The 24,482-nt window shown below is 34.3% G+C and overlaps 2 long non-coding RNA genes across 2 annotated transcripts; one reads left to right on the top strand and one right to left on the bottom strand.

Annotated features, from left to right (window-relative positions):
- The first annotated feature begins 14,294 nt into the window (after positions 1–14,294).
- On the top strand, positions 14,295–15,578 carry LOC114536491. Its single transcript, XR_003688454.1, has 4 exons — positions 14,295–14,487; positions 14,760–15,023; positions 15,169–15,222; positions 15,364–15,578. It is a non-coding gene; the product is annotated as an uncharacterized LOC114536491 (long non-coding RNA).
- A 3,096-nt stretch (positions 15,579–18,674) lies between these two features.
- On the bottom strand, positions 18,675–20,948 carry LOC114536490. Its single transcript, XR_003688453.1, has 5 exons — positions 20,818–20,948; positions 20,229–20,390; positions 20,033–20,086; positions 19,104–19,193; positions 18,675–18,877 (listed from the first exon to the last, which is right to left on the bottom strand). It is a non-coding gene; the product is annotated as an uncharacterized LOC114536490 (long non-coding RNA).
- Positions 20,949–24,482: the final 3,534 nt, after the last annotated feature.

The raw sequence follows: 24,482 nt of genomic DNA, 5'->3' as shown, positions 1-24,482 counted from the left end.
GCATCCACACGTTTTTCATTGTCGACGACGATTGATGCTTGGTATAGTTGCTGGTAGTTGTAGCAACAAGAAAGGACACATCAAAAGCATTATGATTTTTTTCATCGATGTGGTGCTTGGTAGTTCTTGCACGGGTGTAAGTAAATGTATTTCTTGTAAATCTCTTGTAAATGTATTTCTTGCACGGGTTGAAAAACCGTAGTCACCGCGAAATAGTCACCGGTTGAATGTTTTCAACAATAGACGTTCGTATATATAAAATGCCCGAATAACCCAGAGCATCTGTAAATGACATTTATACTAAAGAATATGCAAGTGACAGACTTGAAATCAGCACTGGCCATTGATAGAATTCTAAGTGCAAGACTTGCAATTGTTTTCTTTAATGCTCACCAACGATTGATTGACGAGGAATGATTTAGGGAGGAAGACTACACGTTGAATGGGTAACATTATGTCTATCAGTACGGGCACATGTTTTGTTGAGATTAAACATCACCATGAACTCCAGATTTCTTAAAGGATTATCTATATTGTTTGATTTATCAACGCTCATCCATGGCGGGGGTGTCTTCCTGACCCATGACCAGTCAAATTATAGTGGAGTCGCTGTATTAACGGTTTTTCATAGCACTTTGCAATTACACGTTCTTTAAAGCTTCCAATACTTTTTCAGAGTTTTATGAACATAGAAACATACAAGCGTTTTAAATAGTGTTTTCTTTAAAGAACACGATGCTCGCAGAATTCTTTTGGTTTATTACTCAACTCTCTGCATGCAATCCTTGTCTTTCATGTGGATACTAAGCCAGCACCGGGATCACGAAGCATTGAGCATGTCCTCCAGCATGACTTGGGTTGTAAAGAGTTTCTTCTTAACAGACATAACTTCAGTTTTTGTCAAATAACACTTGGTGCAAGACAAGACGGGAAGACACTTGACTCAAGCAGGAGTTTCGAATGAAGAATAACAAACAAGTACCTTGGCTAATTGCACGTCAATTACAATACAAGTACAATAAAATATAAATGATGACGATGGACGAACAACACAATACAAATTATTGTAATTTGTTGCATATAAAATGGAAGAAAGTTATGCACAAGACGTTTCATTCCAAATAAATTTGCAGGCAATGATGAAACTGGAACCAATAAGAATTTTTTGTAACACGACATATATAACACGGTAATTTGTCATTGCAGCATAAAATAATCAAGAAATGATTTTCATAGCATTTAGGAAAAAATTACTACAAAATATGAGTATTTTTTTAAAAAAAAATATTTAAAGCAAAACAACCTCTAAAATTGTATTGAATTTAAAAATTTTTCTGCGTGAAAGTGTCTACAATTGCACTGCATACTGTTGATCACATCATTCCATAGTTATAGAAAATGCTTAATAGAAAAAAAATGGTGAAGCATCTTTAATCACCTGGAGCCGGTTGTATAAAAAGGCAGTTAACTTTTAACTATAGTTAGTGGCAGAATTGGCCAATCAGAATCGTGTATTTTCTAGTTAACTACGATTTAACTATACTTAAAACGTAGTTTTATACAACCGGCACCTGCACTGACAACATGAATATTTCTTAACTCGAATTTGTGAGTGCAGTGGTACGTCAAACTAACATCTCATTCATTAAATCGTCTATACCTCATTTTGTCAAGGATCACTAAACAAGCTGTTAAATTCTAATATCACAATTTTGTTGCATGCTCAAATATCGGCAAATATCACGTTTGTTCAACGAAAACAAGTCTCTCACTTCTGATGGTACCGTTCTTCTACAAGTAATGATGGCCTAAAACAATATATATGTTAATTATTTACCAGCTGCAAGATCCGGATAGAAAAATGATTTTCCGAGGTATCAAAAATAACCCGAGGCCGCAGGCCGAAGGACGTTTTTGACACCGAGGGGAAATATTTTTCTATCTGGACCGACCAAAACGGTAAATAGGCGTTCGGTCGTATTATAATCGTATAGTCAGACTCAGCAGTAGTGACAAAAACATAAACAATCAAAAAGTCATTCGTTTAATTTACTAAAATGCACTTCAATTTATCGTGATAATCATTTGGCCCATATATTTAAAATAAAAAAGTCAAAAGTTTGCGAATAAATCTTTAGAAAAACAATCACAAATAAATTTTTTAACAGCCGAGGTTGTGTGAGTTGGAAAAGGAGCCAATCCAAGCATTAGCTCTACATTATTTCTTGGAGCATCACGGCTTTAGAGAGACTGACGTACATTTTGACGCGGACAATTGTGGTGAGCAAAATAAAAACAATTTCTTTTTGTGGTACTTTGCTTGGAGAGTTATAAACAAGCTCCACAGCACAATTATATATATTCGTTTCTCCTTGCTGGTCACACAAAGTTCAGTCCCGATCGTGGTTTCGGCTTGTTGAAAAAAGCATTTAGAAATTCGTGTCGTCAATATACGAGTTTGGTTCACTGGTTGATCTGTCAAGCTCAATTGGACTTAATAAAGCCCAGCTTGTGGGAAGCCACGATGGTAAAGTAATCGTCCCAGTTTATGACTGGTCGACATTTTTGGGTAAGTACTTCAGAAAGATCTCCGACATTACAACGTATCACCACTTCCGTTTTGCTTTTGACCAACCGGGAATTGTTGCTTACAAAGAGTTCGTGAATTCAGTTGAGAAGAAATTCAACTTATTAAAAGATGCGAACCAATTGCCACCTTTCAACATGCCAGCAACGATCGAGCAAGATGGCTTAGATCTGGTGAGACAAAGATACCTTTTTAAGGAAATAAGACAATTTTGTAAGCGGGGCACTGAAGATCTTGTTGCTCCGGCTTCCGTTTTAGACTAGATGCACGTACATATTTAAATTGCTATGATATTCATGCAGTGGCGTAACGAACGGAAGTGTTTGTCATTGATCACGTTTTGCTTATACTATATGATGTTTCATTATCTATCCTGGCCCCCAATAAGGTCACTGTATTTATAGCCCCGTTTACACGACAAGTGTTTTGGGTACGGCACTCTTAAATTTAGGCACGCGGACCCATTAATATCAGCACGGCACTCTTAAATTTGGTCGTGTAAACGGTAACAAAATAGGTTCGCGGGCCGAAATATTTTGGCGGGCCGAGACCACCTCGAGAGGTAGTCTCGGCCCGCCAAAAGCGAAGTTGGCGGACCAAAAATTAATTACGCACGCGCCCTACGTGTCGCAACATGTGACAAACACTGGTGGCAACATGGCGTCGAAAGAAGCATCCGGGACGACATGTACAAAAAGCAGAGGAAAATTATGGCCAGACGAGACTACGCGTTGTCTGATCCAATTGTGGAGTGAAGAAAGCATTCAAATATCCTTAGATGTTTGTAAAACCTCTCGGCAAAGCTCTAATGTTTATAAAAAATTGCTGGTGAGTCGTTGCTGTTTACAATTTTTTATACTTTGTACATATTTTATCAGAACTATCATTGATTTCTCAAACGTAACTTTAACATCATGATAATACCTAAGCACTAGACGTGTTTTTAACAGCACCAATTGGAAGGCAAAGGATTTACGGGATACACTTTAAAGGAAATTATCAACAAAATAAAAAAGCTTCGGCAAAAATACAAGCAGGAAAAAGATAAGGCACGCAAAACAGGCAATGGTGCATCTAGGAGGTGGAAATTCTTTGAAGAGATTGACAGATTTTTGATGAATCGTCACAATGTCAGCCCACCAGCCGTGATTGATACAATGGCAGAAGGCACACTTGAAACTGGAGGGGAAACTGAGGTCATGGGTAATGACGAATTGGGTCAAAGTAAGTGAAAAAAGTAAACTCCTCCCATGTTCATTCATGTAAACATCCTCAGTGTGCCTTGTTTTTCTACAAAATCAAGGAACAGGTTTTCCATTTATTTTGTATACAAGTTTTTATGTTGGAGCAATTGGAGAAGTAAAGGAAAACAAATGTTTGCATTGTTGACTTACAGTATTCAAATGAGCAATTGAATACCCTGATGTTTTTAGTAAATATTTTTATTGCCATATCATATATTTTCCTTTTGTTTTTAAAGTTACTAATTTGATTGAAAAATATGGTGCCGGGGAGACCAGCCTTCGCAAGTGTAATACATGCAGTTACGAACAAGAAATCAGATCAGAAGGAACCCATGTGTCTGAGGGTGGATCTGTCAAGGTATTTTATGACGAAGACCAGTTTAATTGTCCAAATTGTAATGAACTTGATGCATCCAAATGCAGTGGCAATGGTATGTTGCTGTTAGCTAATCTGTGTAGATAATACAATGTCAAGATTGAAACCCCCTACTGAACTCTCAAATGGCTTTGTGGTATAATTCTTTCTAGGAAGTGATAAAGGCAATGATAGTGGTGATGATTATCCAAAGGAAAATTGTGGACTTGATCAGTCTAAAGACAAGAGTGAATCTGATGAGTCTAAAGATGACAGTAAATCTGATCAGTCCAAAGATGAGAGTAAATCTGATCAGTTTAATCAAAGCGAAGAGAAAACATCAGTTATACCTAAGAGAAAAAGAAAAGCAATGTTGAAAAAAGCCTAGAATTTGTGTTTAAAAACTTCAAAGAATCTGCTGCAGATGATTTTGACAGGTACCTGAAAAATACACTTGTAATGTCCTGAAAATAAATAAATACCAGGTAAAATTATAGTGCATGTTGTGTTAAGAAATCTTAATTTTGCAACTGGGTCATCTATTCTTGTGAATGTTAATGAGGCAAAGCTAGAAATACAGCAGATTACGTGGTATATATGGTTGGCATTTTTAGTGTTACAATACCTACAGCCAATGCATCATTCTATATTGTTATAGATATCAGAAACTTGAGGAAGAAAGAATTAAAAAGGAGCATGAATTTTGAATACAAGAAATGCAGTTAGAAAATGAAAGGCGAAAAGAAGAGAGAGAACACGAGCTATGCATGATGCGTATGCTTTTGTCTGCACAACAACCTGGCAATGGTACAACTGCAAATCGATGCAGTCCGTTTTCTATGCCCATCGTGTATGGCCAACAACCTTGTTTTGAGAACATACACCCAACTGGTGATTTTTCAACATATTATAAACTCTAATGTTGATTTGTGGACTTCATTGGATCTGTATTCACGTTGAACAACTTCCAATATTGTTGTATACAAGTATACAAGTTTTAAGTATGCGTAAAATTTTATATTCACAACAAGTTTTTACGCCAGTTGTTGATTTTGTTATATACTTTACATACACTAAACTTGCCATTAGCAATGTTTTCATAACTTTACAGAATAAAAGAACTGTTCTCAGTTGAGGGAATGTTTGATAGTATTATGAAGAAAAGTATTCGTTCAATGCACTGCGAATGCTCTCGGCATCAGGTGCATCAGCGTCATCAATATCATCTATTGGCATAATCAGGGGGTCTTCGGGCACCTCCCAGTTTGGCAGGTTTTGATTGTTTTGACGCTCACAAATATTGTGCAAAATGCAAGATGCATGCACGGCAATCACTAAAGAAGTTACTTCCATATCCACTTGTTTGCGAAACCTGAAGAATCTCCCTTTCCACCGCCCAAAAGTGTTTTCCACAGTCATCCGTGCTCGACTAAGGTTATAATTGAATTTTCGCTGGTCTTGAGATGCTTGATTTCTGGGATAACCTTTTAATACTCAGGGAAGATAACCTTTGGATAACCTTTTAATACTCTAGAGAAACCTAGATGCTTGACATGTCATAACATATTTAAACTATAGCCACAGTTTAAATAAGGATATATATCCTTGAACTGTGCTATAGCTCTGACATAAATTTGCAACCGGATTAAAGCATATTTTAACTCACAGAGCTAGGCCCTGGGGACGAGGATGATTTTAACTGAGAAATGTTTCTTATGACCATGACCAGACCCTTCTACCTGCAAAATATCACCGCCCGCCATATTTGCCCGAAAAGGGCCTGCGGAGGAGGTAGACCAGACCCTGGGTACGAGGTTGGTTGGACCACCAGACCCAGTCCTTTCCCGCCATTTCATGTGACCTGACCAATCTCGTTATCACCTGACTTGTTCTGCATGTTGCATTGCACACACGAAATATTGAGTTTATTTTTATATAACTAGAAGTTACTATCGCAAGGGGAGTGCTGGTTTAAACAAATAAACATTTCTTATTTATTGCCAAATAGTGAACACAGATGCATCATACAGGGTTTTTGGGACGACTTTAGCTCCATCATAGTGGACCTTAAGCAAACTATGGAAGTAACATTATTATAAACGTCCTCCTGCGCGCCAATTTCAATACGTATTTAAGGATCGTCCTTCTTCGACGAATACGGCTTTCTTTTTATTTCTCTATACAACTTAGTGCGCGCGCAATATATTGGATTTATCGTTGCTAGTTTCTTCCAGTATAACTGGGAACTTTTCTTGCCGCACAAAGAGAAAATATTCGAAGAAATCTCTGTCGACTTCTTGTACCTTAATCTCATACAACGCATTGTCCTTCTTCTTTCTGACTGGCTTTCGACTAGATATCGCAGTGGATTCAAAGGCAAAACAGTCTGGCGCTTGACGCACACGCTTCGGTCTCTCCGCCATATTGCCTTTGCAGTGAAATGGCGCGTATACAATTTAAATTAAAGGGCCTGAACCCAAACTTAAGCAAATGTTCATTTACATAATGTAAAAGTTTGATATTGACATACCACTCCTTGATAGTGCTGCACGGCTTTTCTCTAATAAGAGGCAAAGAGGAATACAATGCTTATTTCGAGAACCCCAAACACGGAGATTTTTTATGACCTGTGATGGCGAGTTTTTCAAACATTACACCTTATTTTCGAATCACTAAGATGCACTCATCATAATTGTTTACCATGATCCACTGGAAGTTTGCAATCCACTTGAAAGCCATGCAGGTATGTATAACTTGATATGTTTTACTATACCATTGGAAACCTGAATCCTAACGTCAGATCGAAGTGCTGTGCAATTAGACTATTGGGAATTGCCAATTCAAAACGAGAATTCATACTGTGGTACTGTGCAACCACCACAAGAAGTACAGTCATGCAAACATTGCTAAAAGTTTAGTTTGGTGTGAATTACACCACATAATGCTCCATTACATTTATGTTGGGCAATTTACACTCATTATTAGCAATCTAGAGTATGGCTATAGTGAGGTCTCGGACAAGCCATGTCCCTTGAAGGAAACTGTCTTTTAGGATGATGAAAGTTAATTCACCACTGGAGTGAAGGCCAAGCAAAAACTGACCAGGGCATGAAGGTGTTTGATTAGTAAAAAGAAAATGGGGAAAATTTAAGATCAGAAGTATTGGGCATGCCTTTGTCATTGTCGAAAGCAAGATTTCGAAGAAGTGCTTGACAAACTTGATTAAATTCAAAGAGGTAGGTTTTTTTATTTCATACTTCGCTAATATGCTTATAAGCACTACCAAATGTTTTTGCAGTCAGAGATGCAGCGAAACAGCAGACTGGGCTAAACACCACAATTTGAAAATAGGTGACTTATAGTGTACTTTGGTTTAGTTTATAAGTATGTCAAATTAGAACTTCAATTGAAAATGCAGATTGGATAAGTAAGTTTTGTTTACTAATAAAGGTTTACGTAGAAAGAATTTAATATGTGCATATGAATTAAGTAGTTTGGAAGTAAACACTTTGAAGAATACGGGAAGCCTATCCTATACAATTTTTATCTATTTATATCGCAATCTATTTATATCTATTTATATCTATTTATATCGCAATCGGGACAACACACAATGGGTACCGCAGGTGCATAGCTACATAGTGACCACATATAGCTACATGTAAGAGACTTGCATGGTGACAGGGAAAAGCTATATGACACTAATGACAGAACATTATTAACTATTTTACTCCAAGCATAACCATGTGGAAATGCATGTACCATATTTAAGCCTAGCGTTCAAGACTGGATTACAAATAACAAACAAATAAACCACTTGTAAACAAACATACGCACATACTGTACACCCATTTTAAAATGGTTGGAACCAATGGTTCCAATCACATTGTTCGACATACAACTGTTCACCTGCATGAACCAATTTCATCAAAAAGTCATGGGCTAGTTGTATATGAAGGTAGTTAACTTCTAACAATACACAGTGACATAATTGATTAATCAATAACTACAACTTGACTGTGCAAAATACAGTGTATACAACTAGCCCAAAGATCTTAAAGACACAACAAATCAATTAGCTGGATATTCATGCTCAAAGAAACTATTAGATGGTACAATTGAACAAGAAACAAAAAAAATTAAATTACTTAACCATGTCACCAGATTCATCCACGCAAATATTCCAGCATTTGTATTCACTTCACAATCTAGCTTACCTAAAAAAAGAAATCCCAAAACTTTTATTGTAGGATTCTAATCATTTCATCTCTCCCATCAAGCCATGAGCTGAAGCATTTGTTGAATCTTAACTTAAGATCGGACCTGGCTCAGTAATCCTCTGAATAATTTGTCAGGTTTTTTTTCCGCGAATAAGAAAATTTTAGTATCTTTTTCAGCTTAATCTTTCCTTATTTTCATATTTAAAAAGCTTAATTTCACTTTATTTTCATATTTTTCCTAAAATAAATTATAATAACAAAAACAGATTTTGATAATAACCTAATATATTTCTAAAATTTATCATATTTTGTAATGTAGCATTGTTGACCCTGTGTAGAAATGACAACCCTGCATGATTACCACACAGAAACATTCTCTAGAATACAGTACCAGGGATAAATAACAGAATCCCAATAATATGAAATGCATAATTACATTACAAGACGTCTTACTTCTAATGTGATATTAACCCTATAACCTATGAACATTTTGCTTTTCCTTCCAAAATAAGATCACACTATTTTTACCTGATGGTTTTCCCTGTGCGTAGTAACCGCTGTATCTGACACTTCTGTATATTTGACACGTGCGTCATGACAATCGACACAGATTCTTTTATGCGTATACTTAATACTGATAAATAATACTTAGTAAATAATGCGTAAACTCAACATAAATAATACTTACTGTGTAAATTGCGTCCTTTTATTATACTTTTGACCTCATAGTGATTAGTGAATATTTTTTTCATGCTACGCCAACGCGAACACCAACAGGCAACAGCATCTCTACGACAGTACGACGAATATCGAAATTTCTACCCCTTTATTTCCCGAATAATGTAAGGCAATCCCCGATGTCTTCATATTCAAAAAGACGTTAGATTAATAATCGGGAAATGAGGAAATTTTCAAATGAAATGATTTCAAAATGAAATGAATCCCATGATCTCAAAAGTCAAAATGAACATTGATCCATGTGACTGCTGCCGCGTCTTAGCAGCCTGGCCTTCTCAACAGATAAGGTTCAATCATTAGGTTCAATGGGGCCGGGGGGTGTTATATATATGTCTGGCGTCGGTTGTATCAAGCCCGTTAGCTTAAATGGTGAAGCCTATCATTTTATTCAACAAGCAAACTAAACATACAAAGATACTGTTTACAACTACATATTCAGTGCATAATCTTCAAGTTGACTCATTCAAGAGGGATGTAAGAGTGTTATTTAATTTTGACTTATCCACCGTTTAAGCTAAACGGGCTTGATAGTTGATACAACCGGCCCCTGGAGTTTACCTTCTCTAAAGCTATACAGTTGACCTTAAATAACGATCCGTAGCTCAGTCGTTTTGGATCAATCGTCTCTATTTTGCGGTATTTTCAACTGAAGAAAAAGACAAATTTGCGAGGGGAAACCGAAGGCAGTGGGGTTCGAGGGCGATTTTTTGGCATGCAAAGCAGGCTTTTTAATCAAGCCAGTCATGAGGCATGACTGTTTAGACTCAGTTTAGTATTTCCAGATTAAAATTAAAATCAAATCGTAATCATTTGTTTTTTATCCGGGGTCTTTTTGGTTAAAAAGGTCTATACATATACTGGAAACTTTTATCTTTATTTATATAACTCAGTTTTATGAACCTGTAATCAAATATTTATTTCTGGAAACGGGAGTTTATATGTTTTGGCTGAAGCCGGTTTTTCTTAGTTTTTATGTCCTATCACTGAAATATTTTTTAATGTATTTAAAAAACATGTTCAAAAAAGTCGATATACTACGTCGATTGACCAAATTATAGTACAACTGACATTCTTTGAATAACTTGGTTCCTAATAATATTCTTGTATGTTTGCATGGTGACATGAATAAGTACATGAATAAGTACATGTAACTTAGCTTGTAGGTACACCACGTAAGCTTTGCAGTTTTATAAATACTTACGTCGTGGTGTACCTACAAGCAAAGTTGATGAGTACGTGGACAGGGGCGCCGTGGGTGTGCTAATGTAGGGGTGGCCAAAGGCAACATTATTCCGACCAGCACGTTTTTTCCGACATATTTATAAGAAAAAAGTAACGAATATTGATAAAACTGACAGGGGGCTTTGGGCCAGAACGCGCATGCATTTGCTATGACAAAGATCACGAGCTACGTCTACTAATTTAAATTGACGCTTCATGCACAATGAATATGACCGATAAATATTCACGTTTTACATACGCTTTTCAATTGAGTAGTTGAATATTTTTTGATACAGTTAACTGTTTGTGGGAAAACTGTATTACAGAGATTCCTAATCCACATGCATTAACAAATAACGCGATAAGTTATTTCACGATACTCTATTATAGCTTTGTAATCTTAGTGGATGAGCATACAGCGTATTCTATACGCAACATTTGTTTATAACCAAAATATAAACATATTTGCAATTGCTTCAATCCTCTCATCAGTTTACTTCTTCCGCTGTACTATCGTGGTACCTTATCTTTGTATAAACTTCAGGAACCGTAAACGTTTGACTAAAAGTACTAACTTGAAAAGGATTTGCTGTAGCTCCAGCATTCTGATACGGAACATGCTGGTGTTTCTTTAGACGGTCACCATATAATGCAATAAACTGTATAAACTCACTGAACAATAAATGCGGTCGAAGATACATCGTCATTCATGATTTTATCGCGCCAACCTCCGACATTTCGAAAATTACATTCCTTGCGTAATGTTATATTAATAGAAACTATGCATGTTTATCGGAAACCGGAATTCAAAACGTTCGGAAGAAACAGCTAGTTTAGCCTGCGCGACAACAGTATAATAAAAACCTGGGGTAGTGTCGTACCGTATAATATTAGAAATAACCGCGTCTATTTTCTGATAGTTCAAACACTTTTGGGTTGTTCAGCATAACACAGCTACAAATGCAAAAATAGCTTAGTCTCTGTTATGATTGATATACTCCGACGACGTGCAATGTTCGTAAATTTCCGACAGGTCTGAATCCTGGGGGGGCCATGGCCCCCCCTGGCCCCCCCGGCCACGGCGCCCCTGTACGTGGATGAGTAATTGATTATTGCCACAAAATGCATGAGTAAACTATAATTTGACAGTTTGGGTGAATAATTAATGCAGTAATAGGGCAAAAGTTGCTTTGGCTTTGATGCATTTTTACATGTATTGAACTGGAATTATTGGAATATGTAAGAATATGCAGCAAATATTTAGAGTTTGCTTATTAATATGGCAGGGATAAAGTTTATTTTGAAACCGGGCTTAGTACCAAGGAATGACCACACCCCTAAAGATCCTAATCTGTTGAAAAGGCCAGGTTGCCAAGCCGCGGCACCAGCAGTCGCATGTCGCATGGTTCACTTTGTTATATAAAACGTAAAAGTTGAATACGAAGAAATGATGAATTGCTCTACACGATGATGAATTTTTTGCAATAAAGCATTTTAAGGAATTTAGAATTTAATGTTTCATGGAGTTGCTGTTGGCGTTGCTGTGGGACCAAAGTCAATAGACTACGTCAAGATTAACAAAATATCGCTATTTAATAGTCCAAAGTATATAAAAGAAGGCAACTTACACAGTAAGTTATTAACTTTATACGTAACAACATTTCAAGTAATATTTAAGAGTATACGCATGAAAGACTTAAAAATCTGTGTCGATTGTCATGTCTGCAGACTGCAGTCCACCACGTGTTAAATATGTAAGAAGCGATACAGCTGTTGCTACGCATCGGTTCTACTCAAACACAGGGGAAACCCATCTGTTCAATAGTTGCCTTATTTTATGAAGAAAAAGAAAAATGATAATAGCATAGGTTATCCCATGAAGCATGAACAGTTAATATTAGCAGTACTGCAGTAGTCATGTTTTCATTTATGAATTTGCTAATGGCAAGAACAAGGTCTTGTTGACCTTTTCTAAGCTATTGAAAGAGCTAAAGGTTGAAAGTATGTTTGCTTTTGTCATGAGTGTACTGTAGATGCAATTGTGGCTAAAATAGATTAAAAGGGACATTAAAGTGAAGTAGTTTTGAAACAGAATATAGAAATTATAATATTTATAATACTTACCGGTTTGATAATCTGTGTGTCAATTCAAAATTGGCCTCTGCAACTTTCCCAGGCAGAGAGGATCACTGAGCCAGGCCCTAATTCAGATTTAACAAATGCCTTAGACTGCTTCATTGTGTAGTTTGGTTAAAACAAATTATTGCCTTTTTGCTGCGTATGTATTTTGAATTACACTTTTGTAACGCAATCAAAATTTGATAGAGAGTTTCAGAACTTGACAGAATATTTTTGCATCTTGATAGTACTTTACTTGGATTGAATTCTCTTTTTTTAAACAAACTGTAATTTGAATCACCAAAGCATGAAATGGGAATTGTTGATGATTAACTATCTCATCAAGCAACTGCATGGGTGTTCATACATGAAGTCAAGTGCCAATATGAACTATACCCAAAGCTTTCTAAGGAAACATTGTTAAGGTTGCATTGTGTTTATGATGTTTGCAGCTCAGGGGCCGGTTGTATCAAGCCCGTTTAGCTTAAACAGTGGATAAGCTCAAAATAGAAAGCAAATAAGTCTATTGTTTTATTCAACAAGAAAACTAAATGTTTTTAACCATAACACAAAGATACTGTTTACAACTACATATTTAGTGCATAATATTAAAGTTGACTCATTCAAGAGAGATGTAAGAGTGTTATTTAATTTTGACTTACCCACCGGGTAGAAATCCTATATAAGATCCTATAAGATCTTATAGGATCTTATAGGATCCTCTAGGATTCTTTTAAGATCCTATATTTTTCAGGATCTTAACAAATTCCTGTCCAAGATCCTAAAAGATCTGAAATGACTTAAGATATTGACTGATCCTAAACAGAAAATCCTAATTTATTCAGGATTCTAAATAAGATCTTAAAATTCTTACAGGAGCATAATCTGATCATAAATAATAAAATATGTACTGGGAACTGGGAAAATGTAGTTTCCCCAATCCTGTCCTGCTTTTAAAATATCACACAATAAAAACTAAAGATTTCTCTGAGATCTTATAATTCTTATGGGATTTCTTTCTTCAATATTTATATATTGTACAGGATTTTTTGGATATATATATTCTTATGAAATTCTTACAGGATCTATTTAATAACATCTTACCATATTCTTACAGGATTTTTTAAAGATCTTATTATATTCTTACAAGTTTCTTCAAGATCTTATGAAATTCTTACAGGATTTTTTTAAGATCTTACCATAATCTTACAAAAATCTTATTGTATTCTTACGGGAATTTTTTAAGATCTTATTATATTCTTACAGGATTCTTCAAGATCTTATGAAATTCTTACAGGATTTTTTTAAGATCTTACCATATTCTTACAGGATTTTTTAAAAATCTTATTGTATTCTTACGGGAATTTTTTAAGATCTTATTATATTCTTACAGGATTCTTCAAGATCTTATGAAATTCTTACAGGATCTTTTTAAGATCTTACCATATTCTTACAAGATTTTTTAAAAATCTTATTGTATTCTTACAGGATTTTTTTAAAATCTTATTATATTCCTACAGGATTCTTCAAGATCTTTTGGAATTCTTACAGGATCTCCTTACGATCTTACCAAATTCTTATACATATTCTTATCATATACAGCCCAAGTACCCAACATACATGCAACTACACATGCACGAAAGATAATGTATATCTACTATATCATGATATCACAGTTTAATGATATAATATGTATTATGTATAATGTATGTTATGTAGCAGAGTTATGTAGCAGTGGTATGGTATGTAGTCCTCTGCGTCTGCGATAACTAAAAAATTTCAAGGGAAGCACAGTTCCGTGTATGGAAGCACTGCGTCAAATTCAAATTTCAAACGCGCCATTTTACAACTGTAAACTGTTATTTCACTTCGTCTGTCTTCCTTCGCTTGGCGTTTTATATACTTTCGACACAATTTTAGTGTTTTAAAAAATGGCCAATTGTGCGATTTCTTTGTTGAAAGAAATATGAAGGCAAGTTCCCGAGGCAGCGTCTCTTATCGAAGGTAAATTCCGACTTAATGAATATTTGTGTGTTGACTGTTGCGGCGTTGCGCGAATTCTTCGATTTCTTTCTTACTAACTATGTATGTATCTTACTAACCTAAATATGTATCCATTGCCAGTAAGACAGCATTGACTGGCTATAATTTGAATGCTGCTGTTATAACATGAGCTTGTTATATATTATATTGATTCTGAATATGAAATTTGTTCAAAATTAAGGTCTAGCTAGCTAGATTCTAGAAGTTGATTCATAAATCTCTTCTAATTTTAGGGCCAATTCTTCAAAGTTATATGGTACTCCTTAGGCACTGGTGTATGGACTACTATGAAAAATGTGTTCACAACAGCATATTATCAGATGGATCTGGATTATCCACCTGAACATGAGATAAGTCTCACATTTCTGCATTACATGGTGTTTGTTGATATAGCTGTGCTAAGCCTTTTATTGTTTATATTTTAGGGCCATCTCAATGTTGTTAAGCCATTTGCAAGGGGAAAACATTTTGCAAACTGACGACTCTGAATCCATAAGGTAACAATAATTTCATTTGACAAAATAACCATCATTTCATTTCAGAGTATAACTATCCATAATTGGTGTTCAATTGTGCATTATGACAAATTGGTGTATTCAACAATCATGTGATTATTCTTTTTCTAAACTCTATACATTTTAGGTTTTCAAAGGGACAAATTTACTGGTGGACATTACCGCAAAATAATTTTTCTGGGTAAGCACAGGAGGTTTTCATGAGTAGCCAAATCACTTTGAAGACAAGCGCTTAATTTCTGCATTTTGTCCTAATTGAAGCCTAGATTGCTTCCACGCACTGTAGTCTAATCCTGTTTCCTCTTTTTATTATGTCAAATAGAGTCAGTGATGGTGAAGAATGGGGACAAGGCAACTCAATGGATGGCCTGAAATTCGGCAAAGTCTCAATCAGAAGTGCCTGGACAAAGTAAGACAGAACAAAAAAATATCAATGTCTACAGAACTAAAAGACTAAAAAGATGAACATTAATTTGAACTTTATCTGGGGTAATATTTGTCTTATATTTTGATTGAGTAATTTTTTATGTAATGCAAAAATAAACATTATTTAATACAATTTACCATGTTTGTGTTGTGTTATTTATGTAATCAATTTAGAGATTATGTTTAAGATCAAGCTTCGATTCTGCATTCCTAGGATCCTAAAAAGATCTTTAGGAACTTATAAGATCCTGCCTAGGATCCTAAAAGAATATTTAGGAATTTATAAGATCCTGCCTAGGATCCTAAAAGAATATTTAGGAATTTATAAGATCCTGCCCAGGATCCTAATTAAGATACTTGTAGGATCCTATAGGAATCTTTAAAATCCTACTTAAGATCCTATTTAAGATCCTTTAAGATCTTATAGGATCTTATAGGATCCTATAGGATCTTAATGTAAGATCCTATAAGATCTTATAGGATCCTATAGGATTGTATTGTAAGATCTTATGCAAGATCTTATGCAAGATCTTAATAAGATCTTATATAAGATCCTAACTAGGATTTCTACCAGGCCGTTTAAGCTAAATGGGCTTGATGTTACAACGGGCCCCTGGAGGCCGGTCGTCTCAATATGTCTCTTTAAAATTCTGGAATTCATTCTGTGTTGCTTAATACAATTACAACCCTGTAAATTAATTTGAGTGATTTTTTGAATCTGGAGAAATTATTAGAATCTCACAATAAAAATGTTGGAATTTCTTTTTTTAGGTAAAACAGATCTTAAAGTGACCACAAAATGTTGGGATATTTATGATGATGAATCTGATGCCATGGTTAAGTAATTTATTTTTTTTGTTTTTGTTTAATTGTATCACCTATTTCACAGTACTTAGCCTTAGGCATAAATGTCTAGCTAATTAATTTGTTGTGGCTTTAAAGATTTTCGGCTAGTTATATAAAACTGTAACTACATTTTGTGCAGTCACATCATAGTTACCTCCAAAATTTCCAATTCTGACTAAGCAATTCTGTCAATGCATGTGTAATTGTTGGAAGAATTACTTAACCACATTCATATACCCCTAGTCCATGAATACTATACCACTAGTCTGTGAATTCTATTCCAAATATATTTACACTGTAGCAGACTGCACACATATATTGAGGCTATAGCTCCAGTGTAATTGTTTTTAATTTTCAGTATCACTAAACTAAAAGTAATTACACTTGGTTCATGTGAACTGTTGTGTTGCCAGACAATATGATTGGAACCATTGGTTCCAACCATTTTGAAATAGGTGGAATATGCTTGTGGAAATTTACCTGAGAGTGGATGTTTGTTGTTCGGAATGTTAATCTGCATGTTACATGTTACTCCAGCACAAAAAAGGGACATAGCAGCTTTACTGTGTTGTGATCAGTTGAATTGCTCCAGTTACACACTCAAGACAATAATACACTTACATTCATACAGACACACATTCATACATAAAACTTTATTTAGACATGCTAGCCTCAACAACATGGTTTTTTTTCATGAGGGGCATGTCAAAAGATACATAATGGTTACATAAAAATTACATAAAGCATACAGAAACTAACAGGCATATACAAAGACTAAAGCAAATACAAAAACGTATAAGCGGACAGGGTATATTTAAAAAACAATTATCATCAAGGAAGAAGATCCCTTATATTTGAAACTTATTTGATAGCTACCTTATATTTGAATTTTATTGTTAGTATTACATTACGATTGCCTTCATTACATTGTTCATTACATTACCACTGTCTTAAATTTGGAGCGGCATGATCATTAATTATTTTATACATCTAAAGATTCCCAGCCTAACATATTCAGTACGTCAAGAAATCGAATATCAAAAGTGGACCTCGTTATAACTCCCGCAGCACGATTTTGCAGTCTTGGAAGTTTATCTCTTAGACCACTTCCACAATTGTCCCAAAGAGGGCTGCGTAGTCAAAGTAAGCTTGTACCAGAGCATTATAATATTAGTTTAAGTGTTTCTATTGGCACAAAAAGCTTCTTCCTTTTCATAACTCCAATCCCAGCCCTAACTTTCACGGAATCTGGTCTATTTGTTTGCCCCAAGTGAGCCTTTCATCCATGTCAACTCCCAATCATGTGTAGTTTTCCGTTTTCGGGACTGGTACGTTATTAGATAATTAAGATTTGGTTATAAAAAATTTTGCTTTTAATATTAAATGACGATCCAATATACATATATTTTGTCTTTTTTGATAAATTTGAAGCTTATTTTGTAACATCTATTTACGAACATTTTCATGCAAGATCACAGTTTATATTGTTGACCAGCTCGTCGCAATCCTTAGCAGATGCATATAAATTATTATCTTCGTTACATATCCTTCACCTTAAACATGTATTTGCACAGAGAATTTTAACGAGTTATTTTAACTCCAAAAATGGAGTTAAAAAAACGGTGACAGAATAATCCGTATTTTAGAGTTACTTTAACTCTAACGAATATAGAGTTAAAATTACTCTTTGTTGCAACGAGTTACTTTAACTCTAAAAATGGAGTCAAAAAAACGGTGACAGAATAATCCGTATTTCAGAGTTACTTTAACTCTAACGAATATGGAGTTAAAATTACTCTTAGTTGCAACGAGTTATTTTAACCCTAAAAATGGAGTTAAAAAATAGGGACAGAATAATCCGTATTTCAGAGTTACTTTAATTCTAACGAATATAGAGTTATTTTAACTATTGGCGATGGAGTTAATAAAACAAATAAGAAGAGGGTAACTTTAACCCCAAAAAGAGTCATCATCCGTATTGCAGGGTTATTTAAACTCACACACAATAAACGAGTGAAAACAACTCCCAATCATTAAAATATCACCTTTATTTAAAAACACGTATATAAAACATATAAAAATATGCAGTTATTAACTTTAAATCTATAACATGAAAATATAACAGTATATAACTTATTTGATCCTTTTCAATCGCAAATAAAACATATTGTCTACACTCATGTAAACCTAGGGGGTAATTGAACATTCTTAGTTATGGTCAGCCAATTAATTGGACTGAATATAACTGGCCTTTTTCTGATTGGCTTATAATTATATAGGGGTAGCTACATAAATATAGTAAGCATAATTCACTAAAAGTTTCACACACGAGGATTAATAGACTATATGATGTATCTGCGAAGTCATGGACAACTGTAGGGCAAGTTATGAAATTATAAAAACATAGCAATGAACAATTAACTATATGCCTATACTGTACATGTATACATATATACATGCAATGAAAATGTACGGATTACATTGCACACATCTCGGACATACTCATTTCTGGCTTTGTCTATCAACTTTCCTTCTCTTAGTCCCTGTTGTACTCTTGGAGATAACTGCAATGCAAATAAATATTACTAACGTTATACTAAAATATATATATATATATATATATATATATATTACAAATATATATATATATATATATATATATATATATATATATTATATATATATATGTATATATATATATATATATATATATATATATATATATATATATATCATATATTTGATATATGATATATTTGATTTATTTTCTCATAGAATTGCTTTAATTACCGATGACTTTTCAGGCAGCTCTATGGATAATATATTCTTTTTTCCAGATTCAGGTGTTTTCACAAAAGCACTGGACACTGATGCATTGCTCTGTTGATTAAAACAACAATGATTTTCTAGTAATTAGTATTCTAAAAAGTGCAATTTCATGCAACCTAGTTCTATTTGCTCTTAAATAAATAAGTTTTCTCCATGGAAATGAATGGTCGTGTCTAAACCTGCCATGTATTAATCAGCAATATTATATCACATAATAATTCAAATGAATAAATAAATACTACATGACAGTCATGACAGTCAGTAAAATACTACATGACAGAACAGAGATCTTCATTTTGCTGCTTCAAAATTTGTGGATGAGATGCTTATAAGGAGTGGACTGGTGAAAGCAAACATCTTTTTTGCCTCCCACTTATCTCCCACGTATAAATTCTAAAGGCCCTGTTACACAGTTACACACAATTTTCCTTGTAACTCGCATTGCAATTCTACTTTAAAGAGCTGTAAATTAGTGAGGAGTCATTAAAATGTAAGTGTAAGAACTGCAATAGAGCGTAATAAAGACAAAAGTTTGGTAGTTGCCAAATCTACATCTCCCAAAAGAAGAATTGAAGTGCAAGTTGCAAGAAAAATTGCACCAGGGCCTTAAGGTGGCAAATCTGTTTCTAAGCTAACTATAACTGTATGTTTGAAAATAATGTACAAGTTTATAGATTTTTAGGCTTTTGCACTTCCTTTGTTTTTTAACTGGGTAAATGTAGGTGGTACGGTAGTTTAAGAGAACAAAAGATACATATATATATATATATATATATATATATAATATATATATATATTATATATTTATATAAAATATGAAATTGAAATGTGACATATATTAATATTAATAGGAAATTGATATGTGACATATATTAATATTGATTACTCACATGACTTGTTTTGGCAGATTCCTGCTTTTCTGCAGAAATGATTGCATTGGGGGTCTGTGTTCATTATAATTTGGCAGCAAAGAAAACATAAAAAAGGAAATGTAGAAAATGACTCAAAAATCAGATATGTTGACAACAAATGAGATGACTGCATCCTTTAGTAGTAGTTGCCTGAACATATTAAACACAATCATACCATAGGAATAGTTGATTAAGGCCATGGAGCAGTAGATTCTTTAGTGCTTGTATCCAAAGAACTAGGAAATGCTTTTCTAATTGCAATGATTTGTCCACATTTTAGGCCAATAGTTCTTAGTAACTCATTAGTGGATAACCTTAAAGACTGGGCATCGAAAATCTGTAGACACAATTACACAAATCACATTAAAGACCCTGTCAAATCCGATTTGGCCCAACATGCAGGGGCAAAAGATGGGCACAGTACACAAAAAAATCTACTATGTCAAAATTTCAGTTGTACTGAACAAGCATGTATACTGAGTGGGAAAATATACCAGTATTGATAGATGTATATGCACTATGAAAACATCATTCAAATATGTTTCCTCATTAATTATATTTTAACTGAATCTTTGTAAGATTCACAGTTAACAAATCTATTAAATTACACGATGGTATGCAAGCAGAAGTTAACAATGGGCCTGCGTACATGGGCATTTATAAATTTTCATAATCCTTTTTCCCAACCGGAGGGAATCGTGTATTTTAAAAGTGCAAATATTTTAGTATGAACTAATATCACTAAATAAATAGAAAATGCCAACCTCTTCATCAACAGTAGCCTGATTATCGTTTCATTGGCTTCCGATTCGGATAATTTCCGTTTCAAACCCTCCACATCCTGCTCCTGCAAAGTTTAAGCATGCTTTGAAGTAGAAAATAAGTAAAGACTTTGGACTTTGCTCGACTTTGGTGACGATGCTTCCACTCAAAGGGTAATTTTCCTACAAACTTCCCAGACACTGAAACTTCTTTACTTTTGTATTTTGACAAAAATGCAAACCCCTCTTGACGTTAGCCTTTTCGAAAACAAAGTCATATTTTACGTAAACTGACAAGATTCACACACAATTAAAAGTCATAAAGTTATCACTAAATTATTTAAATATCCTACAGTGGCTGTGTTCACGAATGTGTACGAAATATACACTAAGTTTTTAATATAAATGAAAAGCCTTAATTTTTTGTTTTCAAAGTAAAGTTAAAAGTAAATTCCCTAATCCTTACGGCCTGAAAATAATTAAAAAGACTTCAAAAATAGAAAAAACTGTGCAAAATTGTTGGAATATCTTGAAAAACCGTAAAGGAAATTAAAAAATTCAAGATAGTGTGAATTTACTAGGCTTAGTTTCGCCGCGGCTGTTTTATGGCTGTTCACGTTCACCATGCAGTTTATGCTTGCCAACCAAATTTTAAAAATGTACTCACCATCTATTGTCTCCTTAAGCAGTTGCTACTTGTAACTTTCAATAAAAAGACTTGCTAAGTTAGCGACAAGGTGTATTAAATTATTTTAACCAGTGCGACAAGTCCGACAACAGTCGACATGAACAAAAAAGTCTTGAAAAACAGAAAAAGAAACCCGAAGCACAGCCCGAAGTGTGCCTGACCAAAATGCATCATAGGAATGATTTTGACCATATTTGGAACCTGGATATGAAATACGCGGGAAAGGGAGATGAGAAGAGTTCAAGCTAGAGTCACTGCATAAACAATCCAGAAGACATCTTCTGGATTGTCTATGGTCACTGTCTTTTGTAAAATTTACTTTATGTACAGGTTTACATTTGAGTTAATTTAACTTTGAAGTTCGAATTGACTTAACTCTCAAGTTCGGAATGATTGTACTTTGAAGTCTTACTTGATTTAACTCTGAAGCTGGAATTGGTTTAACTCCAAATTTCGAGTTAATTTAACTCCAGAGTCTCGAATCTTTCAAATCTTCAGTTTTGAGTTCATTTAACTCTGAACAGACTGAAATTCGAGTTAATTCAACTCTGAAGTTCGAATTGATTTAACTGCGAAGTGCGATTTGATGTTTTCGCTGATTTAGCGAACTCTGAAATGCGAATTGATATAACTCTGAAATTTTAGGTGATTTTAACTCCGACGTTTTAGTTGTTTTAACGCTAAATTTTGAGTTATTTAACTCCGAAATTCGAGTTGATTTTACCATGAAACAGGAGTTGATTTAACTTCAAAGTTAGAGTGAATTTTACTCCGTAACTGTAGTTGATTTGACTCTCATGCAGTAAAAATAACTCCCTTGGGAAGTTAAAATAACTTCTTCTTTTTTTAACTCTCTAGATAGTGTTATTTCAACTCCGATTATTGGAAGGATAATTAAAATAACGCTCTTTTCAGAGTAAAAATAACTCTAGAAAAATAACTCTACACCAAGAAGTTATTTTAACCCTACAAAAAGAGTTGCTTTAACTCGGTAAAATTCTCTGTGTGATCCAAATGCATGATACAGATATTTATTCTGAGTTTTATACCTGAAGATCTGGCTTGACACCTAAGATACTTAACTGGGCATTGGGTTGCATTTATTTTATAATTGTGTAATCCGAATGGCCCAAGTATGTTCTTTTTCTTTATTTTTTTTGTTCAAAGAACTTTGTTACATGCATTAAACAACATTCTATAGTTTTAAGCCTTAATTACTTGTGGAAGAACGGTACCATCAGAAGTGAGAGGCTTGTTGCCATTGAACAAAAGCGATATTTGCCGATATTTAGGCATGCAACAAAATTGTTATATTAGAAGCTAACAGCTGGTTTATTGACGCTTGACAAAACAACTGAAATTGGATATAAGCGGTTTAATAATTTAGATATCATGCATGCAGTTTTGACAACGTGCCACTGCACAAATCAGACTATTAGACTTCAGAAATATGCAGTGCGATATATAAAGATGTCCAACCTTTTTTTTTTGGGCGGGTGTAACATTTTCTATAACTATGGAATTATGTGATCAATAGTATGCATCACAATTGTAGATACTTTCACACAGAATTTTAAAATCCACAATTTTGGGGATTGTTTCACTTTAGAATTATTTTGTGATAATTGCCCAATACCTTTTTACACCTAAGAGCCATGAGTAGCATTCTAAAGAATATGTTTTCTTCATTATTTTACGCTACAATGTCAAATTATTGTATTATTTTTGTCGTGAAGTGGTTGCGTCTTGAGTAACATTGTCCTAACATAAATATCCCAATTATAACTTATCCGTTTCGTTCAAAAAATTGCTGTCGCTTCCAGTTTTATCTTTGCCTGAATATTTATTAGGAATTAAAACTTCCTGTGCATAACATTCTTTCATTTTATATGTTTGTATACGTTGTTTTCTTTACCTCGTGTAATTTGTATTGTATTGTTCGTCCATCCTTATTTTCACGTCAATTAGCAAAGATACTTATTTGTCTTTCACCAAACTCCTGCTTCAGACTAGTCTCGTCCTCTCTTGTGCTGTACCAAGTGTTTTTCGACAAGAACTGAAGTTATGTCTGTTCTGAAGAAAATGTTTCCAATGCAACTTATATTCGAGGAAATTGCTCGATGCCTCATGATCCTGTAGTGCAACTTTTTATAATATTGTTGATGTATAAAAGCTATCATATATCTTGTTGCTGAGAAAAACAAAACGTGAAATTCGTATCGAGGATTATTATTGCAGTCCCTAAATCAAACACTGTTTTGTGTTAAAAAATAATCGGAAAGTGTTGAGTATCTACATGGAAGATAAGGATTGCGAAGAGTTTAATAAAGTCAAAAGGATTCTGCGAACATTGTGTTCTTTCACGAGAACACTATTTAAAACGCTTGTATGTTTGTTCCTAAAAATTAAAAGAAAAGCATTGGAAGCTTAAAACGAAGTGTCATTGCAAAGTGCTATGAAAAACCTTGATATAGCGACTCCACTATAATTGGACTGGTTATAGGACAGGAAGAGACCTGCGTTCTCCAAAATGGACGAATGCATGTTGAAAAAACAAACAATATTAATCCATCAAGAAACCTTATTCAATCTCAACAAGAGATGTGTCTGCACTGATAGAGATAATGTTACTTATCCATATACCCCCTAAATCAACGTGTACTCTACCTGCCTAAGTAATCTCTAGTCAATCAATCATCAGTTGGCGAGCATTATAGAAGAGAACAATTGAAAGTCTGGTTCTCAGAATGCTATCAATGGCTAGTGCTGATTTCAAGTCGTCATTCACAGATGCTCTAGGTTATTTGGGGACGCATTGTATACGAATCTGTTGTTGAAGACATTCAACCGGTGACTATTTAAGTCTAAAGTCTAAGAAAAACTACATCAGCCAATATCAAAATGCTTTTTAATCAACGTGGAATTCCTATCTTGTTATCACCACTATCAACAATTATACCATCCATCAATCGTCGATCAA

This window comes from Dendronephthya gigantea, unplaced genomic scaffold, assembly GCF_004324835.1.
Source record: "Dendronephthya gigantea isolate DGI-Jeju-01 unplaced genomic scaffold, DenGig_1.0 000137F, whole genome shotgun sequence".
NCBI lineage: Eukaryota > Metazoa > Cnidaria > Anthozoa > Malacalcyonacea > Nephtheidae > Dendronephthya > Dendronephthya gigantea.
This window is presented reverse-complemented; position numbering and strand designations above follow the sequence as displayed.